This window comes from Miscanthus floridulus, chromosome 19, assembly GCF_019320115.1.
Source record: "Miscanthus floridulus cultivar M001 chromosome 19, ASM1932011v1, whole genome shotgun sequence".
Taxonomy (NCBI): Eukaryota; Viridiplantae; Streptophyta; class Magnoliopsida; order Poales; family Poaceae; genus Miscanthus; species Miscanthus floridulus.
Window position 1 is genome coordinate 24,935,293 of NC_089598.1, and position 19,992 is coordinate 24,955,284.

The 19,992-nt window shown below is 44.9% G+C and overlaps 1 pseudogene; it reads left to right on the plus strand.

Moving 5' to 3' along the window:
- The first annotated feature begins 12,866 nt into the window (after nucleotides 1-12,866).
- LOC136528058 (uncharacterized) lies at nucleotides 12,867-13,672 on the plus strand (annotated as a pseudogene).
- Nucleotides 13,673-19,992: the final 6,320 nt, after the last annotated feature.

Here is a 19,992-nt window from a genome sequence, read left to right on the forward strand (position 1 = left end):
GTACTATGTTTACATCGGGAGAATTTGACGAGTTTGCTGTAGGTATGGGAATTAAAGTTTTAAATTCTTCTCCATATTATGCTCAAGCTAATGGTCAGGCTGAGGCTTCTAACAAAGGGATCATCAAACTCATTAAGCGCAAAATTAAAGAAAATCCTAAGAGGTGGCATACAGTATTAAATGAAGCCTTGTGGTCACATCGGATGTCATATCATGGTGCAACCAAAGTAACGCCTTATCAGTTAGTATATGGACACGATGCAGTATTGCCTTGGGAAATTAAAACTGGCTCTAGGCGAATACATTCTCAAAATCAGCTGACAGCCGATGATTATGATATTCTTATGAAGGATGAGTTGGAAGATGTGGCGGGTCATCGGTTAAGGGCTTTAGTTAGCATCGAAGAAAATAAGAAAAGAGTAGCCAGATGGTATGACAAGAGGGTGAAGGTAAAGGAGTTTGCCGATGGGGATCTGGTCTGGAAATTGATTTTACCGATTGGGACTAAAAGTTCAAAGTTTGGAAAGTGGTCTCCTAATTGGGAAGGTCCATATCGGATAAATCAGTCTGCTCCTGGTAACGCATATATTCTAGAAACCCTCGAAGGGGTTGTGTTTCCCAGAGCATTAAATGGAAAATATTTAAAGAAATATTACCCTAGTATCTGGATGGATGCATAAAAGTATAAGTGCCGATAACAGTCCTATCGGCTAGAATTATACAAGGATGTCAATGTCTCATAAAGTGCCGATACAATAAACAAGATTACAAGTTTAACAAGGATTGGATAGCTAATATCGCACGCAGGCGAATCTGGTCGGCTTCCTCCATTTCTTTGATGTCGTCATCGGTAGCACCCTCCACAGGCTTGAGTTTTTTCTTCATGGCCAAAGCTTTGCGAGCTTGGATGTCTCTTTCTTGCTGAAGGGCCTTGATGGCATTGGGTAGCTGGCTTTCTTCTTGTTGAGCATGAGTTAAGGCTGCATCGACTTCTTTCAATTCAGCCAATAGAGCCATCTTCTTTGCCGATAAATCTAAGATTTTCTGCTTAAGTTCAGCGCCCGAAGTCTGCAAGTTGCCGATGCCCTTGTGCTTTTCATCGGCAATTTGTTTCAGTTGTAGCATCTCTTCTTTGAGTTGAGCTTGAGCTGCTCTATCGGCAATACGTTGAGCAGCCCGTTGATATTGCAGTTGGCGGCTTTCTAAATGGGCTGCTGGGAAGAGTACTTCTTCAACATCGGCAGGGACCTGGCCACGGATTGTTTTGAAAATTGCCTTTGCGGGGTCCAAGTCCTCTACCAGTTGGGCGGTATCCTGCTATAACAAGTCCAGGAGAGCTTCCAACTTGGACTTAATTTCTACCGATATTGTTCCCAGTGCAAGGGAAGAACTTGTTTCCTCTCCATCATCATCGGAAACATCAATGGCAAAGGAAAATAGGCTGTTTGGGGAGTCTTGTTCCTGAAAAAAAGAAAAGGAGGTCAGTTAAGGATAAGTATGAATATTATAAATCGACTAGGTCAATCGGCTTACCTATTTCAAGGCAATTTCCTGTACTTGGCTGGAGGAGGCAGCCTGGAGTATGCCGTGTGGAGGATCGGCTGAACTTGCCGATGGGATATCCTCTGTGGCCTCATCGGTAGTTGGCCCTTGGGGTATGATGACCGATGGTATGTCCTGTACAGGAGGATTAACTGCTTGCTCAGTTGCATCGATTGATTCTGGCCGGCTTGCAGACGTTGGGGCAGATGGGGGATCGGCATGGACTTCTGTCGTTTTGGCTGTGCCTCGGCATCTGTTAAGGCTTTGCGCTTTGCTTGGGCCTCAGCAACGGTTGGCTGGGGGGTATCGGCACTTGTTGGTTGTGGAGCTTGAACATCTGGTACGCTTGCCGATGTACCCATTTGTTGCTGCAAAACAAGTGTAAGGTATGATATTTAACAGATAAAATGTAAAATCAAAGGAATACCTCTGAAGGATTGTCAGAAGTAGTAGTGCTTGATGTCGGAGGAATTGCCAATGACGATCCAGCAGCGGCTCTTACACCCTGATGATTAACGTTAATACAGCTTGTGATCGGCATGAGTAGAAATAAACAGGGTTGTTACCTTGAATGCCTTGATCAGGGTTGTAGCGGTAGCCAATGGAGTGGCCCTAGTTGTAGCCAATTTGGACTTGGAAGTGATGGTCTTGGCATGGGTCTTCTAGTGAGTCAAAGCAGCTAAGGTGGGGGCGTTGTAGCCGATCGGTGATATCGGGGAAACAGGCTGAAGATTGAAGGGTTTCCCACTTTTGCTCACAGATGGTGCTGGGTTGTTAACCTGTCACGAGAAAGTTAGTTACCGATATATGAAAGGAAAAGGCGGAAGGGAGTTAAAAGAAACTTACTGCGTCATCAGGAACGGCGTATTCAGGGTCGATCATGTGCCGATATGAGTGAGCAGATGTTGCAAACAATTGTTCCTTCCACTCTCGCCACCATTGCTTATATGATTCGGTGATGAAAGATACTGGCGTCCAGTTGGATATATCAACATCTGTAGTATCGGCATTGGGGGGAAGTCGCACTACCCTGTTCCAATCTGTTCCGCAAGTGATTGTTTCTCTGGGTTTGATCACATCGGCAAAACAAAGTTTGATTGGCAGTTGTCCAAAAGCTAATTGATGGGATACTGCCGATGGATTGTAAAATTCATACATGATATTGGTGTTTTTCCCGCTACCGAATGTGTTTACTGGGATTGCCCTGGGAGTAATGATGGACATCATGAGTTCATTATCCTGATTCAGAGTGTCATCGGCAAAGTTGAAAAGAAGGGGAAATCTATTTTCTTCGTCGATATAAGGTACCCAGGCCCTATGATCATGAGAAAGACCATTGTAGAAGCTTTGGAAGAATCTGCCGATCTGGTCTTCATTGGCCTCTGTTCCAGGGAGGACAATTATGGCTTCACCAAAATTGAGGGGTGAGCGTGTTGCCGATTCCTCATCCCTAAGCATGTGGTCTTCAGCAATTTCTCGTGGGAATTGTTGGGCAAAGAAGTCCCACTGCAAACGCTTGTGCATATGGGCATTCAGCCACATGTTGATAAACCACCACGGGCCTCCTAAGTTGCCGATGGGTTCGCCAAGCAAAAGTTTCTGAGACACTTGATGAAGAAGATGATAAGTGGAGCTCAGAAGGTATCGGCCAAGAGGGAACCTTACACCATTAGCCAAAAGTTCAGCTGCGGGGAGAAAGGCGTTGGTTGGTCCTACTGATCGACCACAGAAGATAATTTTTTCTAACCACATATTCAAGAATGTGGCATGTTCCCTCTGGTTAATTGTCCCGGTCTTCTGGCATTCTTGAATGTATCCCGTCCAACCGCCGATGTTGCGGGTATTCACCCTATATTCAGATTTTCTGCCATAGCTGGAGCCTTCATCGGCAGTTGAAATATCCAAGCCAGTGAGCATGTGGACATCGGCAAGTGTGGGAGTAGCTGGGCCATGTCCAAACATAAAAGTGTTTGTTGTGTCTGACCAGAAGTAAGCAGCTGCAATCATCATTGACTCATTCTTTTGCATATCGGCAATAGATAGCCTAATGCATTGGTCTAGCTTCCGTTCTGCCCAGTATACTTGCATCGACCTATTGACCCTTAAGTACCAATCTTTCCACCCTTTGGTGGTTTTGGGCCAAGATCGGAATGTATCTTTCCATAAATTCAGAGAGAAATTTTGGGCTCTAAAGGGGATTCTATTGACTTCTGTATTAATCAGATCAGTTGGATCTAGGTTACCCATTGGTCCTAGGCATTGGACATGTGGCTGATCGGTTGGAATAACTAATTTGTTGTGAAGTTCCTAAGTTTGGAGGATCCGAAGAAGGAAAAAAAAGAGGAAAAATTACCAACTGTATGAACTCGCAAAGACCAGAGGAATCGAGGTAAGAGGTAATGGAAGTGGAACGAACCGCAGGGACGTTGAAGTTGATTGCCATTATCTTGAGGTAGATGGGGGCACGAGCTGGAGACTCGAGGTTGACGCTGGAGAAAAGTTCTTGTTGGTTGAGGTCGCGCAGTTGTTCATCGGAGTCGTCGCCGGAAAGAGAGAATGCCGAAGATTGGGGTTTGAGGGTAGAAGATGAGCGTTCCGGAGAAATCTATTTATAAGCCGCTCGGAATATGGGTATTTTGGACTTATCTCTATGCCGCGCGCATGTAGGTCGAGATGGTTCAGATGGATATGGTAACTATTCACGCGATAATCAAGGAATTGTACAGATGATTTGATGACAAGTAATCATGATTTGGAAGAGATCTCGGTACAGGATATTTTAATTCTGAAAATGGCGGCATTATTATGTTAGGATCTGCCGATGGATTATTGTTTCGGTATCTTAACCATAATCAGGGCAAGAGTGGTTGGAAATTGTGCGATATTTACTGAGGTGCGTGAATCAGGATTAGATTTGATTAGATTTGATAACAGATCAAGTTTTGGCTTGAAGAATGAGTTACGGTAATTGGGCGAAGGCAAACGTTATCTAGAGTAAATTTCAGAGCATTAATGGTTTTATACTCCGAAATTAGGGGGCATGTGTTGACACCATTTTTTGCACGTGTCAAAATGATCAGAGTGGGCTTATCGGCAGAGGAAAGTTACTGTGTATGCTGACAGCCGATGAAAATCAGTCTGTAAAGATGGTTGCCGATGAATGGTGGTGATTGATGGAAAGGTTGATTTAGACTCGGGCGTTGCCGATAAGGTTGGAGATGTTATTGTCGATGCCGATGAAGGAAGACTTGAAGACTACTACCGATGAAACAGGGAGTATGCCGATGGAAAGGAGGACGGTGAGATTTCCATCGTAATTGAGGCGGACAGGGAAATAGATAGGAGTTGATTTCCTTTTCTATATTTGTTAGAGTATGATTCATGTAAGAGTCACGTGTTTCCTTAGATATGGGCTTGGTGTCCTAGTTGTGTTTGGTTGTGTCTCTTTAGATCAGGGTATAAATATGGAGTGAGGGGCAATGTAATAGATATATCAATCAATATCAAAACCAATTTTTACTCCTATTTGCATCTACTTACTTTTCGGCGACTTCGTCAATTTGCATATTTTTCCTTTTTACGAGTTCTCATTGATTCGGCGAGTTGCATAGCTTCAGTGCGACCTTCGGCGATTCTCGAGTTCCGTGTGAGTACCTCTTGGCCGTGACTTTTGGGCGTATCACTGTTGTCAGGACCAAAGTGCTCGTATCTTCATCCTTGTCGATTAACAGGTCAAATCGACTGGCACGCTTTGGATATCGATTCGGGTATTAGCCCTTTGTGTTTGCAGATCCACTTTTGCATCAACAAAAGCACATTGATGTCCGCCACCATTTCATTAGAGATCACCAACAAAAAGGGGACATTTGCATTGAAAGTGTGGGCAATGAAGATCAACTTGATGATATATTCACTAAGCCATTGGAAGAGAAAAGGTTTTGCAAGCTAAGGAATGAGTTGAACATATTGGATTTCTCAAATATGTGTTGATGCACCTCTACTTATATCACATGCCTCTCCTTTGAGCAATCCAAGGTAAAAGTTGATTGGCATGCATACATTCTTTGCTAAGAACTTGTTTAGTGCATCTAGTCATACCTCACATGTCTTAGGCTCATTTATGAAAATCAAATGATTTGATGCTTGTATGTTACCATTATTGCTTCTATGCTTGATTTGATCTAGTGGTAGCATATGACATGTTTGTGGCCTTGTGAACCTAGTGTTTAATCTAGAAAATGAGCTATAAGTATTCAACTTAACATGGTACAAGATAACCCTTGAAATAAGATGTGAAGAAACTCGTCCTTAGATCAAACCGAGTTAAATATCTTTAGCAAGTGTTCTAGATTGGACCAAATATGAGAAAATGATCCTCACCCCATTGATTGACAGTGATAATCTTAACCTATCTAAAATTGAACCTTTGTGGTCATTGATGACAAAGGGGGAGAAATTGCACAAAGATAGTGAAAAGATGACAAAGGGGGAGAACTTTAACATAGGGGGAGAGATATGAGAAAGTAAGGGGATCAATTAAAATTTAAGCACACAAGTAGGGGGGAGCAAGCTCATAAACTTAATTGATGCATTTGAGTGTGCATTTCATATGTTTGTTTGCATGGCACAAGTTTTAAATTTAAAAATTACATGCTTGTGTGGTGTATGCTAGTTGTAGGTTTAAATGATGAAATGAAAAACTAGCATGCATAGGTTGAGTAACTAGATTTGTGCTTATATTGTGAAAACTAGACCCTTGCTTCTAATATTGATCTCATGGGGTATTCTAGTTTTTGTGTATGTCTAGTTACTAATGGTGCGAAGGATGGTATATTGGTGCACTCCGATTGGTATCACGCTTCAAAGGTCCATCTCTTATACCTTAGCATCATTTGGTAGACATTACTCTCCCATAACTCAAATCCATGCATATGTGCAAGCTTCAATCCAAACTCTTAGCACATATGTAGGGGGAGCAAATGCTACCAATGGGGGTTCATTAAACTTGTCCATATTCTTTTACACATAGTAAATATGCTTGGGCAAGCAACATGGATTCAAATGAATTTCAATTCATATCTTTGTGAAAGGGTTGTCATGAATTACCAAAAAGGGGGAGATTGAAAGCTCTAGTTTGGTTTTGGTGAATTGATGAAACCCTAAGTGCTAACCTAGTTTATCTAAGTGATCATGAGATAGGTAGCACTATTCCAAGTGGTGGAGCAATGGTAAAGATCATGATGATGGTGTGACCATGGTGATGATCAAGTGCTTGGACATGGAAAAGAAGAAAGAGAAAAAATAAAAAGCTCAAGGCAAAGGTGAAACTTGATAGGAGCTTTTTGGTTTAGTGATCAAGACACTTAACGAGTATGATCACATTTAGGATCGATAGTCGTACTATTAAGAGGGGTGAAAATCGTATCGAAATGCGGTTATTAAATTGCCACTAGATGCTCTAACTCATTGCATATGCTTTTAGATTCTAGTGGAGTGCTAACACCCTTGAAAATGTTTGTGAAAAATATGCTAACACACATGCACAGGATGATACACTTGGTGGTTGGCACATTTGATCAAGGGTGGCAAAGTTGGAGTTGAGAAGGGGTTGTCATGAGGTGACCGGACGTTGTTCTAGCAGTGACCAGACTCAGCAATCGTGTTTGGTCAGTGGCACGCAGTGAAGGCCACCCTTGGTCAGTGGCACATACATTGATGCAAGCATTAGAGCAATGCAGTGGTGATCAGACTCACCGATGAGTCCAGTCATGCGTGACCTGACGCGTTCAGTCACAATTTTGCCTCTCTGGATGCTAACTAGACATGACCGGACTCTAGGCGAGGGTGCGTCTGGTCATCTCCGTAGTGTGTCTGGTCTTGACTTAACCGCACGAGTGATCAAGTTGACCATTGGGATCGGATGGCGCATGTTTGAAGTTGTGACACATGGCAGTGATCCCACGACTAGACGTAGGGGGCCGAGCGTCCGATCGATTTGACCGACGTGTCCGATCACCACGTAGTGAGCTGCCTGTGGTGCCCAACGGCTCTATTTCGAGAGGACGCCTATATAAGGCATTTGGCCAGCTCTAGCTCATTCTCTTGGCCATTTGTATTGACATAGCAACTGTGTGACCTTAGCCAAAGCCATCCCACTCATCTCTGTCATAGATTCATCATCTTTGTGAGATTGGGAGTGAATCCAAGTGCATTGCTTGAGTGATTGCATCTAGAGGCACATGGTGTTTGTGTTTCGCTGCGAAATTCGCTTGTTACTCTTAGAGCAGCGAGGATCGTCGAGTGGAGGAAGGTGCTTGTCTCCAGCTCTGATCATGGTGATTGTGAGGAGTTCTTGACCTTTTCTCGGCGGAGAGCCAAAAGGTAATCTAGTGGATTGCTTGATCCTTATCTTATGTTGGTTGTGCAGCATCCGGTTGTGGGTTTGGCGTGTGATGCCAATTAGCGCGTGAACCTCTAAGTGAGTGAATCACCACAACTAGGACTAGCTTGCCGGCAAGCAAGTGAATCTCGAAGGAAAAATCATTGTGTCTTGATTGTCTCCTTGGTATTTATTGGTATTCATTGATTGATCACTTGCCACGGCGGTATACCTCTCTACCACTCTCTTGTATTACATTGTGCATTTACTTGTGTAGACCTTGTGGTAATTGAAACTAGTTAGTGTAGCTCTTAGTTGTAGTTCTCTTGCTAGCTTGCTCACCTAGGTGTAAATTAGTGACTTAGCCTTGTTGTGATATACTAGAGATCATAGATTTTAGAATTGGGTAGGTGGCTTGCAATACAAGTGTAGTGCTAGCGCAAAAATTGCTTCTCCATCTTATTTACTAATCACTTGCCTTAGTATTGTTGTAGAATTTTTTTAATAAGCTATTCACCCCCTCTAGCCATTAGGGCCTTTCAAGTGGTATCGGAGTCGTGGTCACCGTGATTTGAAGCTTAACAACCTTTGGTGTCAAAATAGCTCAAATCAACAACACCAAGAAGCCACCCCAATTTGATAGCACAAATTATCCTTACTGGAAGTCAAAGATGACTACTCATATCAAGTCAATCAATAGAAGAGTGTGGAAGGTGGTGGAGACCAAAATTGTGACTGTTACAAGCACACAACTAAGAAATGTCATACACCAAGACATCTCGTTGATCTTTACTAGCAATCCCTAGGACGTAAACAAAACACCAAAGGACCAAGATATGAAGCACACTTCAATCTTCAACCTGACATCAACAAGGAGGCTAGTTGTTCATATGAAGTTCCACAAGAACCAACTAACAACATGACAGCTCATCCATAAGAGAATCTCCCAAGCACGGAGAACATGATTGTTGAATTTGCTTCAAACGACATGTTTCGAGACATGGACTAGTTTCTAGAATTCATACATTACCATGTTTACATACATGGCTCAGTATCTAAATACACTAAGAACATCATATAATAAGTGTCCATAATAATTGTAACAACGTTGTAACAGTATATATTTTATCAGATTTGTATTTATATTGAATTTTTACAATATTTGTATTTGTATCAAACATATTTGATATTTAATAAAATTATATATATTATATATATCTGAAAAGAATTTCTTGTTTATATTCTTTGTTCTATACATATAGTTATCAATGGGAATAATTCAATGGAGGAAGAATTGTGCCTAGTGGATAGTTGCACCACAAATTCTATACTTAGGGAAATCAAATATTTTCTAAATCTTACTAAGAGCAATGGAAATGTTTTAACAATCGTTGGGCACGATGCAATGATAGTAGGCACAGGTCGTGCTGCTATCACTCTCTCTATGGGTACATAGATTATAATCGAAGATGTGTTATTGTATCCCAATTCAACTCGTACCTTACTAAGCTATAGACATATCTGGAATAATGTGTTTCATATTGAGATACACAAAGATAACAAAGAAGAATATCTCATTCTAACAAAAAATTCTAGATATGGCAAACAAATTCTTGAAAGAATTTCATCTTTCTCATCTAGTTTGTACTACACCTACATCAAACCTGTTACACATGTTGCGTACAAAATAATTTTCTAGAACGTTGACACATTCCAAACTTGGCATGATCGCCTAGGACATCCTGGTGTAGGGATGATGCGAAAAATTATCAAAAATGCAATTAGTCATAATTTAAATGAGGCAAAATTCCCACAATCTTTGGATTTTGTGTGCACAGCATGTGCAACAGGGAATCTAATCTTAAGACCTTATCTTAAGGTGAAAGCCAAACCACTTAAATTCTTTAAACGCATTCGGGGAGATAGATGTGTGGTCCTATATAACCATTATCTGGACCATTCAGGTATTTTATGGTTTTAATAGATGCATCTACAAGATGATCTCATGTGTCTTTTATCGACCCCAAACCATGCTTTTGCTAAAATAATTGCTCAAATTATTAAGCTAAAAGTGTAATATCTGAACATCAGATTCAATCCATTCTCATGGGTAATGCTGCTAAATTTACATCACGGGCTTTTAATGATTACTGTATGGCACTTGTTATTCAAGTTCAACACTCGGTCCCGTATGTCCATACTCAAAATGGTTTAGCGGAATCACTTATAAAAGGGATAAAGCTTATTGCCAGACCATTATTAATGAATTGCAAGTTACCAACCTCATGTTGGGGTCATGTAGTTTTACATGCTGCAGACTTAATACAATTACGTCCAACTGCTTATCATACTAATTCCCTCTTACAATTAGTACATGGAAATCCGTCAAGTATTTCCCATCTGCGAAAATTCGGTTGCGCTACGTACATACCGATTTCACCACCATAGCGTACATCCATGGACCCTCACAGAAAATTGGGGATCTACGTGGGATATCAATCTCCGTTGATTATCAAATATCTCGAACCCCTTACGGGGGACTTATTCACTGCCCGGTATGCTGATTGTATATTTAATGAGGACCATTTCCCGGCATTAAGGAGAAATTCGAAGTACCAAAATGAATGCCAGGAAATTAATTGGAATGTCCAAGGCCGCCTTTGATCCACATACTTTAGAAAATGAATTTCAAGTTCAGAAAATTATAGATTTGCAACATATTGTAAATAACCTGTCAGATGCATTTACTGATATTAAAGGTGTCACAAAATCACTAAAGCATGCACGTAATGTTCCAGCACGAGTGGAGATACCTACAAATATCACTTCAATCCCAATTCAAAATAAGAGGGGGAGACCTGCGAACACAAGCCAACATAAAGCTTCTAATAAGCAACCACGGAAATAGAAGAATAAACCTTCTAAAATAGTAAATGCAAATCAACCTCATGTTGATAGACACCAAATTGTTAATCAAAACAATGTGGATGGGCAACATCTACAACCTAGTTCAGTGGTGCACCTAAATACTGATACTAGGACGTCGAAATATCCAAACTCTATTGTGATGGGAAACCATGAAGAGTAGGGATGAAAACGGTCGGGAACGGTCGGGAAAATGTCTTAACCATTCCTGCTCCTGTATTTTTTGGACGGGAACGGAAACGGGAACGGGAAGGCCGGACGGGAAAACGAATCCGGTATTACGGGATATCGGGAACAGAATATTTCGAACGGGAACGCGTCGATTACGATCGGGAAGCGGTAACACAAAACAGAAACATCGATATATGTAACCACTGGAAACATTGAGCTCGATGCAACAATAGCAACCATGCATAATCCATATGCAAACAATAGCAAACAGTGAGCTTGTCAGAATATTTATGCAAAGAAAACTATGGAACTACAAAAAAAAAGAAAATGGAAAAGAAAAATGAACAAAGGGCCAAACCTTGCTGCTCCTGTGCTCCATGTGTGAATTCCTGGGCCAAGCATGGAATGATGGGCCGCATGCTCCTTGCCTCCTCTCTTCCTGGGCCAAACCTTGCTTCCTGGGCTAGGCCAAACCTTGCTGCTCGGCTGCCACTGTCAGTAGCACAGCATAGTGGGGGTGTAGCATTTTAGTCTCACATCGGTGGAGCTCAGCAGGTCGCACACCAGCGGCTGCATTAAAGAGGTCTCAGGTCTGGGGTGCGGCCATGGGAAAAACGGGAATTTCCTGCGGGAGGTTTCCCGGATAAATACGGGATCCGTTAATTCGGTCGGAAAATCACTCTAACCGATTTCGAAACCGGATTCGTCGGATTTCTCCGGATTTTTTCCCGAATCCGTTTTTTCCCGAGAAAATGATATCCGGTCGGGAATTTTGGTATCCGGTGTCGGTCGGTACGGGGATCGCACGGAGTCGCCTGCTGTGCCCGCCGTGGCGAGACACGGCCGGATGGCCTTGCCGGGTGGGGCTGGCTTGGAGGGGAACGGCTGCGGCATGGACGAATGCGTGGGGAGGGGGAGGGAACGTGGGAGAGGCGGCGGCTTGGGTGCGCGCATGGGGAAGGGAGGGAGCTTGATTGGAGAGGATGGAGCGTGATTTGAGGGGAGGGGAGGGAGCGGGAGGCGGGAGACGCGGTATCGCATGGACGGGGAGAGGAGCGACAAAAAAAATCGCACCAAAAATAGTTTTATTTTTATTTTTTTAGTTGTAAGAGAAAAACACGGAACCGGCAAGGAAAATGACCGCGCGCGGGGCCCGCACGATAGCGACGGGCCAGCGGAACCCGAACATGCACCGAACCCACACCCACCGAACCGGAGCCGGCGAGCCGACGAGTGGCGCCACTCCCCTCCACTCACTCGCTTCCCACGCAGGCCTCGCACGTCGCCAGCTGTCACGGTCCACGCAATGAAAACTTGGAAAGGGTGGGCGCACCTCCAGCTCGGCAGGCGCCCTGATGTGGACCGCCCTTTCGTGGCCCCCCGCCTTCCTGCAGACCACGACTTGCAGAGGAGGTTGATTAAGACTGTCTCCAATAAGGAGATCCAAACTCAAAATGGGTAGTGAGAGATCCAAAATTAGCCTCCAACAGAGTATCTATACGGGAGACCTATTTTGGGTTGCCTGTGAGACACAACCCAAATATGTGTATTCTCTCTCCTGGAAACCTATTTACAGAAATGATTCTCTTTTATGTCATGTTGTTGGAGAATATGCCGAATATGTATTGAACCTTTTATCTGTAGCGCTACCTATAGTACGAATGAATCTTGTATTTTAGGTGGTGTTAGCCTCACCCACGCCAACCGACGTGTGGGGTCAGGATGCGGAGGTACGGTGTAGTGTGTCCTGGTTTGGGTGGGGCGGGTCGATAGCGGCGTGGCCTTCGCGCGGGCCCCGTGGCTGCCACGACGTTTGTCGATAAATACACCTGGAGACCACATGGTGTAGGAGCAGGAGATAGCGCGGCGCGGGGAACGAGAGACCTAGCGCGGCGAGCGGTGCAAGCCGAGCTGCAGTGGTCCGGAGACCGGAGGAGGGAGGGAGACGTCGCCTGCGATGCGATGTCACCGGCCGCATCTGCCGCCGAAACCGTCGTCGTCGTCGCAAGCGTCCCGAGCGAGCAGAGCAGCTACCGCGCCGCGGCGCCGTCCGTCCCGTCGTCCTACGCCGTCTGGGAGAAGGAGCGGTAAGACATCGACCTCTACGCCGTCTGCTAAAGCTGCTGCTGCTGCCGCAAGGACGAAAGTGAAGGAAACGCATGGAGGTGGAGGCGGCCAAGTGCGAGTGCTGCGGGTTCACGGAGGAGTGCACGCCGGCGTACATCGCGGCGGTGCGCGCCGAGTACCTGGGCCGCTGGGTCTGCGGGCTCTGCGCCGAGGCGGTGGGCGACGAGATCCGGCGCGAGGGTAGCACCATCACCACGGCCGAGGCGCTCGACCGCCACGTCGCGTTCGCGCGCGCGCCGTCCCGGAGGGCATCCGCCGCGGAGGACGACCTCGTGGCGGCGGTGGCGCGCCTGCTCCGGCGCTGCCTCGACTCACCGCCCGCGTCTCCGGCCGCGCCTGCTGCACCACCACAGAGCCGGAAGGTGGCCGCGGGCCCCGGGTGCCCCCGATGGAGCCGACGAATGAAGCGAGCCTGCTTGCTTGGTGGCAAACTGCCAATGATTGGGGTCACTAGCTGGTTGGTTGAGCTGGTGGTGGATTAATTAGTTGTATTGTACTAGTACAAGAAAGAATAAACCTCCGGTGGCATGTGATGTGGTGGTAGAAGTACGTATACATGTGTAGGTCGCCTTCCCGGAGAATAATTTGTGCCGTGATCGATTGATGATTGCTCGAGAGAGAGGAGCAAATCACGCTCCGTGTGATCGAGCATGAAGTTAATAAGGCCTTTTTTTTTTAGTTCCAAAAAGTTTTCCTAAAAAGTGCTACAGTAGCTATCACATCGAATCTTGCGATACGTGCAAGGAGCATTAAATATAGACGAAAAAAAATTAATTGCACAGTTTGGTTGGAAATCGCGAGACGAATGTTTTGAGCCTAATTAGTCCATGATTGAATACTAATTGTCAAATAAAAACGAAAGTACTACAGTAGCCAAAATCCTAAATTTTACCCAACTAAACAAGGCCTAAGTATATTACTCATTAGAGTACGTCAGGACAAGGACTATTTCATTAGTTCTGCATATTCAGGTTGTAAGAACATTGTACTGGAGTAATTCTGTGCTATCTTCTTGAAGTATTTTATACAATTGTATCCATGTATGCAAACTATGCTGTAACTTGCTGATTACTGTTTAGGATATTTCGTACCTTTTAGTACATCAAAATTTGGTGATGGTCAGATTGAATGCTGCTAGTACATACAAAGCTTCACATATGGAAGTTTGTCCGATTCCACTACACAAGTTCCATTTCGCTCAAGTGAAATCCTATTATAGTTCTCTGAAATCCGTCTAAATCCTCAGCGTAGCTAGCCAACCACCTGCCAAAGCAAACGAGTCTATAGCTCCAAACACGTAGCAATATCGCCACCTGAATTTATGCAGATAAGTTGCAGTGTAATAATAGACCAATGACCTTATTTTTCTACACACCTAAAAAATATGGAAAGGGTATCATCTGCGTCAAATCATAGCCCCGCTCCTCCTCTCCGGTCACAACGAAACGAAGCAGAGTTCGAGTCCGCGTCGGGAACGAGCTGCAACTGCCTCCGTCCACGTCTCGAACTCCATATCTACCTCAAATGACGGGCCGTCTCGAGGTGCTCGCGGTGCTGCGCGGCGGTGAACTCATCGGCAGCACGTCGCCGACGCGGCGGGCAGGGGCGTCAAGGCGATGCGGCCGCTGCGGCTGCGGAGGAGAGCGTGCAAGGTGGAGCGTCTACGTGGCTCCCCTCTTGGCCCCGCTCAGCTCAGCCTCCCCTCTTCCCTTTGCCCCACGACGGCCCCGTCTCCCCCCCTGCCCGGCACACCAACACCTGTGTCGCTATATAATTTGGAATTCTGCATGTCTCTTATAGTAGATCATAGATTATATTTGTTAGATTTGAGGTTTAACGTGATGTTTTATTGGGCCAGGGCAAATAGGATCTGAGGATGATGATACAAGTTCCTCATCGATCATGAAAACATTTGCCTTTGATGATCTCTCTGCTGCAAATGATATCTACATAAATGCTATATCACACCTGTGTGTTTTGGGTTCTTGTTACACATGATGTTTTTGGCTGTGGGACCGCCCGCCTGTGGAGCCTACGCCGCCGTTGCCGCGCCTGCGCCCGTCCCCACGCCGCCACCGTCGCCGTGCCCGACATCTTCCCCATCTCGGGCGAGCTTCTTCTTACCCAACCCCGGCGCCGCCCACCAAATTTTGTCTTTGTCCTTACCCATTCAAAAAATTTAATACTTATGATCTGTGATTTGTTACTTGTGATTTGTGATCTATGATTTATGGCAAGGTGGAAGAGAAGAGACGAGAAAGGTGAACAGTATCGATGGAGGAAAAAAATCGGGTGTTACCGGATACTAAAACATCAGATTGTTAGATAGACATTGATAATATTTTTTTTCCTTCCTGTGCAACACACAGGCATGATTCTAGTAAGAAAAAAAGTGAGGCTAAACATTGCAAGCTCGGTTAATTTGGGAAACCTAGCTAAAAACATGAGAACAGATGATAAACTACCCACCTAATTAGGCCACATCGTTGCCACCTAATTGTTCTTCAAAACGAGATAGAGACTACAAGACGATGCCTCCAAGAAGAACATGACACTGATGGATTTTTCACAAGGTCTCTCATGATTACTGGGAAGTATGACACCACATAATATCTCCAAGCAAAGAACATATCGCCCTCTCTAGCAAGAAGCCGATAGAACCTTTCGCTCAAAACCACTGCACCTTCACAAAAGACCACAGGCACATATCTCATGGCCTTGATTACCGTTATTATCTTCCGTATTCTTGCTTGATAAAAGGAGCCTTGAATGCCCAAATGCCCAATGCAACATATGCAAGGCAGTTGGCAGCCCTTAGGCATGGTGGAGATGACCAACACTAAGGGCGCGTTTAGTTCCCAAAATTTTTTGGGTTTGGCTACTGTAGTACTTTCGTTTGTATTTGGTAATTAATATTTAATTATTGACTAATTAGGTTCGAAAGTTTCGTCTCGCGATTTCTCACCTAATTGTGCAATTAATTTTATTTTTCGTCTATATTTAGTACTCCATGCATGTGCCGCAAGATTCGATATGACACTTTGGGTTGAAAATTTTTGGAATCTAAACAGGGCCTAAGGCGAAAGGGCTGCTCGTAGTGACGAGTCACTAGTCAACCAGATCCTTAAATACATAGTCGTTATCTTAGACCACTCGGGCCCTGTTTATGTAGCCAACGATGTCGGCTATTGACTTAGGAAGGAAATCTCTAGTGTGACTACAATGGCTAGAACCAGAGTGGTTAAGAGGGTTCACTACATCAAGAATGAGTAGAGACGTAGATGGAAATTAGAGGCCTTGGTTTGAAATGCATAATCTAAGCGTCAAATGAATAAATGGTCGAGGAGATTGGAGAGCCACATAGAGTAGGTTTCATGTGATTTTTTTTGTTTCTATACTCAATAGGCCATGAAATATGTAGTTAATCAAGTTTGGATAATTAATACTCCCTTCATCCGGAAAAGAATGCAATTCTATCATAGTATCACGCTAAAGTATCTCAAGTTTGACTAACTGTATATAAAAAAATTATAAATAGTTATTATATAAATAAGTATAATTAGATTTTTCATGCTTATTTAGCGTCATTAACATTAATATTTTTAATTATATATTTGGTCAAACTTTGGGCAACTTAACCAAAAATGCACCTAGAATTCCATTCTTTTCCAAACGGAGATAGTACAGTTGTAGATTTTGGAGCACCTGTTTTTTAGAACTCTTATCAATTACAAACCTTATACATAGTGTACAAACGGTAGAGATAGCTCATGAGCCACCAACATGGACCCTAAGAAATACTTAACATTCCCATTGGTGAAGGCGTGTCGAAGCATTCAAAGGTCAAATCTAGATAAGAGGCATCTGTGGTGTGGTCACGGATTCAAGCTTGGACGTGGACGATAAGAAAGTTTTGGATGCGAGAAATAGGAGCTAAGAGAAAGATAGGGTGAGCGGGGTGAGATAGAGAGGGCACTCAATGGTGATGGCAATATGTCATTGCCTTGGAAAGCAACCATGAGGGGTGCACTAGTGGGTTCCTACCTTCGTCTAGATCTAATTTGGTGCTACAACCACCCCTGCTAGACTTAGAAACTCTTAGCGTGTGTTTTGTTGCGGGACGTAGAGGGATAGGACAGATTCAACCCAATTTTCCATCCCTGTTAGTTGTTTGGACAAGGGGATAGGATGATTCCTGTTTTCTGTTTAGTACAGGGGACGAAGAGAATATAGGATAGATGGTGTACTTGACACCGTTGCAACTGACCTATGTGTCAATCTCTTTCATCTATTATATAGAAATAAAGATATCCTCTGAGCCAACATGGAATCACCGCTATGCTCGGTACCCTATGCTTCCTCGCGAACTGCTCGAGCCCTTTCCTAATATGTCGCGTCGTCGGAGTTCGATCGCCCATACGCCTAGAGTTCAAATGTGTCGCTCGTATATTTGCTACAATGACCACTTGGAGCTTGCGCGCGGGGAAGATGAGGATGCCCCGTGCGCATCGGAGCTTGCCACAAACTCTGACTCCATGAACTTTGCAGGCATAGTGAGTTCCTGCTACCGAGAACTCTAGACCCACAAGCTCATGCTTCGCAAGTCGCGACGAACAGGCGTGAGACGAGCGATGGTGGCAGCCAAAGAGGACTGCCCTGTCCGCTCGATTCGTGGGGGCGGGGGAGTCCCGTATCTGAGGGGAATATTCTTCTCAGAGACGGTCCCGCCCCCCAATTGTCCTAGAACTAAACATCACCAAAAGAGGAATCGTCCTAGCCCATCTCACGTCATCTAGCAGTAAAACACATGGTTAGGCATCCCCTACAAAATTATAGGTAGGCAGGGGAGGATATGGGCCTTGGGCCACTAGGGCCATGGCCCTAGGCGTGGCTCAAAATGTCTCTTATACTGTATGTAAATTTCTGGCCCATTTCAAAGTGACTGTAGGCATTGGGCTAAATTTAACCCGCCCAGGCATAGAGAGAGGGAGAGGAGAGAGCAATCCGAGCCGCAAAATCTCCACTACACGTCTCACGCCGAGCCGCAAATCCCCCCATTCCGGCACTCTGCCTCTCATGCGGTCACGCCGCTCATCAGCCCAGTAGGCAACAGCTACTACCCGGCAACTCGGCGTCTCAGCCCCTGCCGACTGCTGCTAGAGGTTGTCCGCCTAACCATCGCAGACGTGCTGGGGCTAGGCTATTGCCCGCCTGTGGCCTGGGCACCTGGCCGCAGCCGCAATCGTCGCACTGGCTGCTAGTCGCAAGGGCCCCAGGAGCGTGAGCACGGACTACTCAACCATGGTAAATTATGGTTCTCAGACCGTATCCAATGGGAGACCCATTGCAGAATCCAAATTCAAAATAGGTCTCTAACATAATATCTATAGCCTCCAACAGAGTACCTATATGAAAGACCCATTTTGGGTGCCAGGAGAGGCATAACATAAATTTGAGCATCCTCTTTCCTGGAGACCCATTTGCAGAAATGCACTTTTGGGTTTTCTTGTTTGAGAAGACCAAAAATAGGTATTGAACCATTTGCCTGTAGCACTACCCAAAGGACAAATGCGTCTTGTATTTTGGGTCGTGGTTATTGGAGACAGTCTTAGAACCCATTCGTCGCTTCTTTTCTCTCTAAAAATTCCATCACTGATAGTTCGAGGATAAGACACTAAACTCCATTTTTTCTCTTGCTCCTAAGTCAAACCATCATTAGCTAAACTTACGCATTTATTTGTGAGCTAGTTTGTCATATATTCGATCTGTTCGCTGGTTGGTTTCTGGGCTGATAAGCCCGGCTGATGCTGGTTTGTTGTGAGAGGAAAACACTGTTGACTGGCTGATAAACCCTGGCTGAAACCAACAAGCGAACATGCTGATTATTATTAGATTCCGTACAGACGGTATTTTGATCTGGTGTCACGGTGTGGACGTAGTGGCGCGTAGAAATTGACGAGCTCCGCCACTGTAGGTAGGGAAGCTTCAAATAAAATGGTAGAGATGAAAGACTAAGGAAATAAGTTCATTGTAACATTTGTTTCTAATTCATCTCCGTGTCCACCGTATGTAGCTCTCTCGTTAATTTAAATAGACAAAATGCTGCTTAGCACTTCTAGTGAGCCAAACCACGCTGGCCAACTGAAATACACATAAAATGAATGGAATCTTTCTATCTGTAACAGAACAGCGCGCTGTTGGAACGGAAACCACTTTCCTGCTGGCTTTACCATTTCTGCACAAACTCTTAACCGCGCTTGACCTAGGCAGGCAGACCTTGAAACAGCAACGTGCAAGTTGCAAGCAAGGCTAATAATACAGCCGGTTTGCTGGTGTAAGATTCTTTGTAGCCTTCTCTCAGCCCACTCATATAATAGTTAGCTCTTTTACAGTTAATATATGGCCCACTTGTCTCTCTCACAGACTTTCTTGGTTCTGGTGTTCAAGCTGGCTGTAAGCTTACAGCCCGCTTCTCCTCTCTCTCCTCCCCTCTCTCCTCCACCTCAGCATTTAGTCGGCTTACAGCCTGCTATTATACTTGCTCTTAGATGGGGAAACCAACCAAACTGTATGCTACCCATGCATCGCTGCGGCTTGCTATTTTCAGTCGCCCTCGCCCTTTGAGGCCATGAACCTGGCTCGGCCAACGCAGACGCGACCAGCACCAGAGAGCCAACCCTGCGCACGGCACCACACCGGTCGAGAGAGGATCGAGTTCCAGAGATTTCCCCGCCCGGCAATCGCATATTCGTATCGGCCGACGCCCGTCGGATTGCCAGCTGCGGTGCCGGTGCGCCCGTGCCAGACCCGGATCCCGAGGCTGCCCACCACCCACCGCGCCTCGTCCT